Below are 8,881 nucleotides of genomic sequence, written 5' to 3' on the forward strand. Positions count from 1 at the left end.
CAGGAGGTGTGCAAGGGCTGCAAAACGGCAACAGCAACAAAAAATAACCGGGGAACTGAAACCGTACGTTAGTCAAGCGTCCGATCTGCGAAACAGTTTGCGTACGGTTCATACAGTAGTGCTGCATGACAATGCTGCTGGCTAATCGCTGTCCAGCCCTTGTGTTGCTTTTACCGTCCGTAATAGAATGAGAGTCAAAACTGATGCCTCGCTATGTGGTGGAGGCCTCTGTTAGTAGAACTAAGTACGAAAAGTTCTGGAGCTGGTAGAAAGAACGAAAAAACACAACCATTAGCTAGAACATTACGGCGGCATGCATCCAATCGAGGACAGGCCGAACGCCACGGACCGTACAGTGACCGCATGTGCATATGTATACTCGCTGTGTGGGAGGATGTCCAGATCCAACGTAAGTTACGTGATCAGAGGGCGTAACACAGACGAACGATCGCTTGATTGATAAATATGATCAAGAGAACGGGACACATTTTCCTACTCAACAATTACGAATGAAGTTGTTTGCAGATTGTATGTAACTTATAATTGCATGTAAGAGTCCTTGAGAGGTATAACCAACGTTATCAAATGCAATTGTTTAACTGATCGATTGTTTATTTTATTTTATATGAGATTGATTAATTTTATTAATCTATTTGGCGATGCAATCCGCATAACCTAACTTCAGCTGATCACTCAAGTTCTCTATGATCACTCGGATGTCCATGCATTTAGTAACAATTTTGAACATAATATCAACATTTCATCCTTTATTAAATAATTCTGAACTCTTCCTTTCTTCTATATCGGAACAAAAACCTCAAAAGATCTATTCCTACAATTTCTGGCATTCTTTGGCATTATTTAGTCCTTAGCCGCTGTCTTGCGATATCAGTCCTGCGTTTGGAGGATTGGTCTGGATGAGATTTTGGACCAGTCTTCTTCAATTCTTCAATTCTCTAAATTTTACATACAATACCATAAGCAACGTTAAAAAAAACCCTGACGGAAATAGTAAGATAGCATGGATGCATCAACCATGAGAAGTTTCCGACATTCAAGCCATAACCAGGTAAACCTATCGTGGGCCTTTACAAATATCCTTCGTAACTTACATTTGTGACAAACGAATTCGGAACACCGGAAGAAGTCACCCATCAGTTGGGATGGTCAAACCAGCATGACTAAAAACTAACCGCCTGGATGCTTATCACACATCAACACAATGCAAACCATTCTACTACGTACGGTCCTACCTCAGAATCTTCAAAACACCCGAGCGGAAATTGTCACCGCTGTGTAGCACTCCACTCCAAAAAGGACCTACATGGTTGGACGTTTCCTGCCGAGGGATACCTCCAGATAACAGTGTTTACTTTGTGGTAACGTAACATAACGTCACCAACCGTCGATCGAGCTTCTAATTACAGACGCTTCGGAGCAACACGCAAGATGCGCACTTCCGGTATTCTAGCAGAACGAACTCACACCAACCAAGGGGGAAAAGGTTGGATCTGCAAGGTGATGATGTTCAAGCGTTCCTGCGGGAAGTGTGTATCGTTTACTTCCGTCGTAAAATGCATCTTCCTCGACGGTGACTTCCCTCCATCGGTTGTGCAGTTCACATGTTGTATAGCTGTCCTTGATGAACGCACAGAACAAAAAACAACATATCCTGAAAAGTAAGGAACTTCAAAACCCTTCAACTTTCCGTAAGATTCCGTAACACGCTCCTGTTGCTTTCCACTTCCGTCTCTAACGGTGGAAAGGAAGCGTTCCAGACTCTTGCCAACGGCCAATGTGGTCAACCCTAGCTGAGAAAGTCGGGAAGTGAACCAAGGTGATAATAATGTATTCCTTCGAGCGGAAATGCCAGGAACCCTCCAAACGGATAGGTAAACCCTTCCCGAAAAAAGGAGAGCTTCCACTTCCCGATCTGTCTGCAGTCTGGCGTAACGCACGCACCCAACACGTAGTAAGGCGTGGGCAGTGAAGTACCGTCAACATCGGTGCCTTTTTCTTGGTGCCTTCCTTAGCAGTTCATCCTTGAGGAAGAGGGTTTCAGTTTGATTTCCTACGTAGATCGCTACATTAACATTCCAATTATTCACCCCTGTTGGGGTGCAAGATTCCTGTTCTTCCATTCCAGCACACAACACTAAATAAGAAAAGGGTATCCGTTCGAGGTTGCGAGGGAAACTCTTTACCAATTCCCTTACGTACTCGTTACACCACACTGATAAGCGTTAAAATGATCTCCAGCCTGGCATGATCTTCGTTGGAGCGACATTATCATAATGTTCCACCTTTGGGCACTCGCAGCGAAGCGCACGGAACCGGATCGACTGACTGAGGATTCGCGTTCCGGTGCAGTGCACATCTACGGTTGGCCACTGGTACGCATGGTTGTGTGATTTTTGTGCAAAAGGATAGCCTCGCCGTACAGGTACACCTTACACAGTCCTCGTCACGGATGGGCGTCCACGGGGTAAGTTTTCGGTTGGTTCGGTTGCTTGTGGAGAATTTAAAGGGCTTCGGATGAGGAAGACATACGTCCTACCAAACACAGGTTTAAATGATTTTTAATTTTTTTTTGTAGCTTGTATGTTGTTTTTGATGGACCAAATTATTCCAAGTACCAAACAATTGTTACTAAACTAAAACAATTGCAACGCATTGAAGTAAATTCAAACATTTCATACAGCAAATCAGTATTATAACTGAATGAGCTCGATCGAACATAAACAATCGTTTTCACTAAACAATATTAAAATCACATAAGTAAAATATATTTTCTCCAGCGATCAGGGTAACGGCTTGAATGTAGCAAATGCAATCCGAATCATTGAAGCAAGGAGCACAGCCATAAACTACTCTTATGCTGACGCCCTACAAACGGGCAAACACTTGTGCAGCCGCTGTACTGTACGCGTATTAGTCTCAAATGTTTCACATTAACGCCTCCGTCCGTTCGTCCGTCCGGCATTCCTCCACAAGACGGCAGCATGGTTCCACAAAGCAAGCACGTCTGCGTCTTATCACGTACCCAACATCACCAGCCGAGCACGTCACAGGCGGCGGTTCATCGCGTGTATGTGTATGCGCACACAATGTTAAGTAAACAAGCGTGGAAAATATGCTACGTACGGGTCCCAGTTTCAATCCTGCCCGGCGGAGATCCCGTGACGGTTTGGGAACCAACCCACCGTTGCCTAATTCGTTCCAGCCGGTTCAACGGTGTCATTGGCCCTGCCCAGCGTTCCAGGAATAGCGTCCTGCTCCTGTTGATTTTTGTACCGATGTAACGAATTTCACGCAAACACAGTGGCGGCCTTTCATGGATTTTTCCCATCCAGCCCGTCGGCTGGACGTCCGCGAACGAAGGGATGTATTTTTGCCTCTCCATGCATCTTTCACGCGGTTTTATGTTCTACTGCTTGGACGCTTAAGCCGATCATGCGCAAAGGAACAATCATGTTCTTTGTGATATGCACCCTGCAGCAGCTATAAAGCATTAAGTCCTTATGCACGATACTAGTTCAGCTAAACATGTTCTTTGTGATAGTTCTGAAATTAAGGCATTTTTTCACGTTCGTGCGTAACATCCACACTTGGTGGTTGTTTACTGGAAGCGTGTTTAACGATCATCTAAGAAATTAGTTTACTCGCATTGGTGGCGAAACAAGTGGAATGTTCCGCCAGATGAAATCTGTCGTTAAAGCAGTTTGAAAGGGTCGCCGTTTAATGACCATGCAGCTGATTTGGAAACAGCGTCAAGAGACGTAGACCTATTAAGTTATTGCCATTCATTTGGGTACGCATGTGGCCAACTTGTTTCTTTGGGAATGTGAAAAATTCTTTTATTGATTCTCTCAAAACGTATCGTACACATCGTAACTTAACTGGGACAATAATTAGAAAACACATGTTGTACGCACGTTAGGCAGTTTCAGCTCGACATATTCGTTGAACTCTAGAACTACCAAAATTTTAACGCAGTTTCATTGGTGGTTAGTTAGTTAGGCATCTTCGTTTTTGAGTGTTCATGCTATAGAAAAGATGTCTTCAAATCATCTGATAACTACGATAAAATTGATTAACAACAATTATTTAAGTGATTAAAAAAGATTGGATCATTGAAAATGACGGGTCCAATATTGAATTCGAAATTAAATTACAATGATGTTTTACATGTAAAAATGTTATTGTTATTCATCGATTCTCTTCATGTAGGATCCCTAAAGAATAAATCTAACAAAAATGAAACGGTTTGCTCGTTATCAGCCAACGGAAGTGCCCTCATATTGGACCGAAATTCAATTATATATTTACGTCTTTTCGGCCCTCTTCTATACGGTCGTTTCGCTTCCTGCTACATCCTGCTACTGACCGGTATGATCTGAACCGAAACGAGCACCAGACACAAACCGTACGGCAAAACTCATCCTCGATCCTCGCCAAACAACATGGGTGCAACGGTATGGAACGAGCCATCCGTAAATCTGACGGTTGGCTGAATCGATGAGGTTGGCTTTTATCGCTTCCATACCCTCCCGGTGGTGACCGTCCTAAAAGGTTCACTTCCTGTGTATTTAAAGTGCCAACCCCTGCTGGAGGTAACGTATGGGTTTGTTAGCATTTAAATTGAAGCGTTTCGCGCAGGAACACTCATCCAAATCACGCATTGCTGCACATCCTGCAAGCCGTTGCAAAGGAGTATGGTATTTGTGTAGTACTTTTCATCAGAATGTATGTAGCATTTAATGAAATTTATTTTGCCTTTGAGCAGGGTTTTCCAATGGTTTTTTCCAAAATTTTTGGAGACTTTCCAATATTTTATAGAACACTTTATAGATCATTTTTGAGAACTACAAGATCAAAAATTTACTATTTTTCCATTATAACTGCATTCGCCATTATGCAAAGATATTTTTTGGATACATTGTTGCTATAAGAATATATGGGAGTAATTGCTTTTCGTTGAAAACAAAAAATGTCATTTTTATCTTATATTGCAGACAATACGCAAAATACATGCAAAATTGTAACAGATAACTTAACTCCAAGATAACTTTGATAAATGACACATTGATCCAAACACATTGTACAAAAGCATTTAAAAAAACATAGGAATGAAACACATTTGTTTTATAAATTAAGATTTTTTCATTACGGACAATTAATAACAAACGTCAAATGTTAGAATGAATAAAACAATAATTCGAAAATCGTTCTTAAACTATGTTAAATTCCTGGAACCTGCCAGGAAAAAATGCCTTAGTTTGATAAATATTCCTATGAGTGTCACACGATCCTGAGGGATTGTTTCGGAATACCCTAGAAGTATAATATAACCTGACGAAAAATGAACATCTGCTTAACTTTCCACGCAATCAACTTTTAATAGACATACGACATCGTTGAAAGAAGCAAACGGATTCCCGTTAGCAACAAATCGATCATAACTTCGCCGGTTTTAATCGTGATCCAAGCAGATTAGTCTAGCGTCCGACCGATCGATCGTGTGAAACAACGGTGGTTCGTCTCAATCAAACGATGAGCTAATGAACGGAAAAAAATATCACCAACTTATAGAGAAAGCTGCGCACGGCCGTAGGATTGAAGAGGATGATAAAGAGCGTTTTGTACGCAAGGATTGAGTTCCAATTTATTACTCTCATCACGTCACCTGGTTCGGACCCAAGCATTTAACTGGGACATCTTGCAAATGTGAAGAGAAGCAAAGTAACAGCCAAAAAGAAACGCGACACAATGCGGTCCAGCGTCGATCGAGAATCACCATAAGCGCCAATCAAGCGTATTGTTGAGATTGCGTGAGTTTCAACTAAAAAAATGTATGGAAAATGATCCAGTTCACCCGGTCGCTAATTTCGGAAGGTTCAACAACACCCGGGCATCGAAATAAGGAGTCTGTTGGTCGAATAACTAACGAACAGACAAACAAAAAAATCAAAACAAAATTTCCAACCCCGATGTTCGCCTTGTTCTGGTCCGTTTTCGGGGGGATAGAGTTGGAAGCACATGCCACCCAGCGCCCGCCCAACAGCGGAAGTAAAATCGGAAGCAAGGGAACAAGGAAAGCGAAATGGGCTAGTAAACAGAGATGCCGACACCGGCAAGAATGTGAGCGCAAGATCTGACGAAGAGCGCACCAACAGCAACAACAAAATACATCCTCCCCCCGGGGGTTTGCCCTAACGCCCTCGGAACGAATCCGATCGGCACGCGGAAGATGAATTAAATTAGAGACGATTTGATTCCCTTCGCGTTTCCTTTTCGGTTTCATTTCGCTTCGTGCGCCGTGTGTGCCGTGCGAACATTTCGGGGTGATGCCGCTGATGCCCGGGCCCGTTTTTCACCGTTTGTTCCAGTTTTCCAGGCAGTAAGGCATGTCCCGAAAAAAAAGTACGATGTGCTGTGTGTGTGGTTGTGGCTTGAAGATTTAAAGAGAGGCTCAATGCGCGGCCGATTGAGAAAGAAGAATTTAATGAATTTAATTCTTGGTTAGCAAGCGTCTTAATGGCGAGTGCGCAAGATGTCCCCAAGAAAATCGGGGGAATCTTAATGTAGGGCTATGGGTGCTGGATAGATGGTGAATGATGGGAGTACCGAGAGGGGATAACGGGAGGACAACAAAAAAAGATGTATGGAGCATAGCGGACACTTTTGATCTAGTTTTCTTCTTAGATCAAAATCGTCACCCCTCTGGGTGGGGTGTTGCCCCCATGCCCGTCACCACTGTTCCGTTCTACCCACCACAGCAAAGTTTTTAGCTCTCACTGCATGTACCGTTAATTGTGACGCCGAAGGGGTAGATAAACCCTTGCAAGGGAATGCCGCAACGGTCGCTAGAACATCGAAACCACTTGTCCGAGAGCGTTACAGAAGCCAAGACATTTTTTGCCCTCCGAAAGGTTCTACAGGCGAACGGCAAAAGGACGGCGGGGAAATAATGAGGAGGGTCGTGTCATAAAAAAGGGCAAAACCCTAGAACGATGACGATCACCCATCCCACCCCGGGCACAGGGGGCGTCCGATCGTGCGCGCGGATCGCAGGAAGTTAACCTCAATTAACAGGGCTGCACTGTGCGATCGAACCGATCTTTATTTTTCCCCTTTTGCCGGCTTCTGGGATAAATTCTCACAGCCATTCATGGCATGGTGGTATTATTGTGCGAGTACTGCGAGCATAAGCTGGGAAACATATGCTCTGGCTGACAGCATTAATAGAGGAAGATGTGAAGATTCATACATTGTGTTGGAGCGATCCATCGACAAATGAATCGCTATTACATACACGAGTTGGAAGGACAATTGTAAGTATTCTCGTCTCTGGCGAAATATTATTGTATTATTTTAAACGGGAACGAAATAATGATGAGGTTTTGGTATACACATCTCCGAGCGGAAACGAAAGATCACTTCCAGCATACATCCAGCCCGGTCAGATTTTCCTTCGCCGTTGAATGCAAACACACGCCAAGAAAGAACATTGCGCCGGGAAACGCTCTTTCCTATGAATACCGAAAGAAATTCTCCTTTCATTCCGATCGTTCATTCACCTCGTTCCAACACAATCGAGGCTTTTCATAGGCCGGGGCCTCTTACACGAAAGTATCCATTCATCCATAAACCTCCTTCGGTCGGAATTGATATTGTGTTAGTTTAGCCTGTTCGCTTTTCCTCAGCGCAACTTCCTACCAGTTCCTTCTTTATGGGTTTGGTTAAGGGTTTAGTGCTGGGAAAATGCTGGTTTTTTTTGTTGACTATTTTGGTAGCAGTTCTTTCCATCTATTTAGCTGTTGACAGAGACCAGCATGGGACAACGATTCAATAAAACATATATAAATCACTCTTCTTTTTTTTCTTAAGACAAGACATGGATTACTGATTACTCAATGGTAAATATGGAAAAAATAAAATAATTAACATACATTAATTTTAAGAACTAAGCAAAGAATTCGAAAAACAATGTAGATCACATGCAGAACTAATCACGCGCACTAAATAATGCTATATTTGACAGACGATCTTTATCGAATTATTGGTCTCAAAAAGTTAAGCTAAAACAGCTGATAGTGCAACAATGGGATAGTATGTTCTTAAATAGGAGGTTTATCATGTAAGCTTATTAGTAAGAATATAATAAATAATGTAATAAACTATGAAGTATTGTTTTTATAACAAAAATGGCCTAATAAACCGATCCATTGCTTAACCTAAAACTGCTCACGTTTTCTAGGGGTAATCTTTTTAGAGAAAATGTACACCTAGAACCACAAGAAGTAGGTCATTTTTCTTATTAAAAATCATTTATAATTATATATTTTTTTTGTATTCCTTTATAATATTAAAGAACCTCATCAAATACAGAACGAACAACATTTGCTTTCAAAAGTCTGTTAAACTCTCTTTAAGCACTATTTTCTACTTTCTCGGTGTCCAGGATTTGGATGATGTTTTGGGTATCGATTTGTTAAACACTGTTAAACCGATTTGAAGACAAATGCATTTCAACATTTAATTTTTATTCAAATGCATTTTTCACATGAGGATAGGTGCACTCTTTGAACAGAAAATTTGTTATTTGTTCGTATAGCTATTTGTATTCCTATTCCTAACGTTTCGCAAATCATAATAGATATTAAAAATGTAATGATAATAATTATTAATAAAAGATGTTAAATGGGAAATGTAATATAGCATAGCAGTTCTATTCGTTGAGAATAATATTCGAGATTCGAAGAATATCATTTGAACAGCACTTTTAAGTGATTTATTGTTATAAACACTTCAAATAAAGGGTCCTTACGACCCCAAGTTTAGCTCGATCGAACTGTGCCACCAGAGACCACCCTTATCC

This window comes from Anopheles moucheti, chromosome 2 (assembly GCF_943734755.1).
Source record: "Anopheles moucheti chromosome 2, idAnoMoucSN_F20_07, whole genome shotgun sequence".
Lineage (NCBI taxonomy): Eukaryota > Metazoa > Arthropoda > Insecta > Diptera > Culicidae > Anopheles > Anopheles moucheti.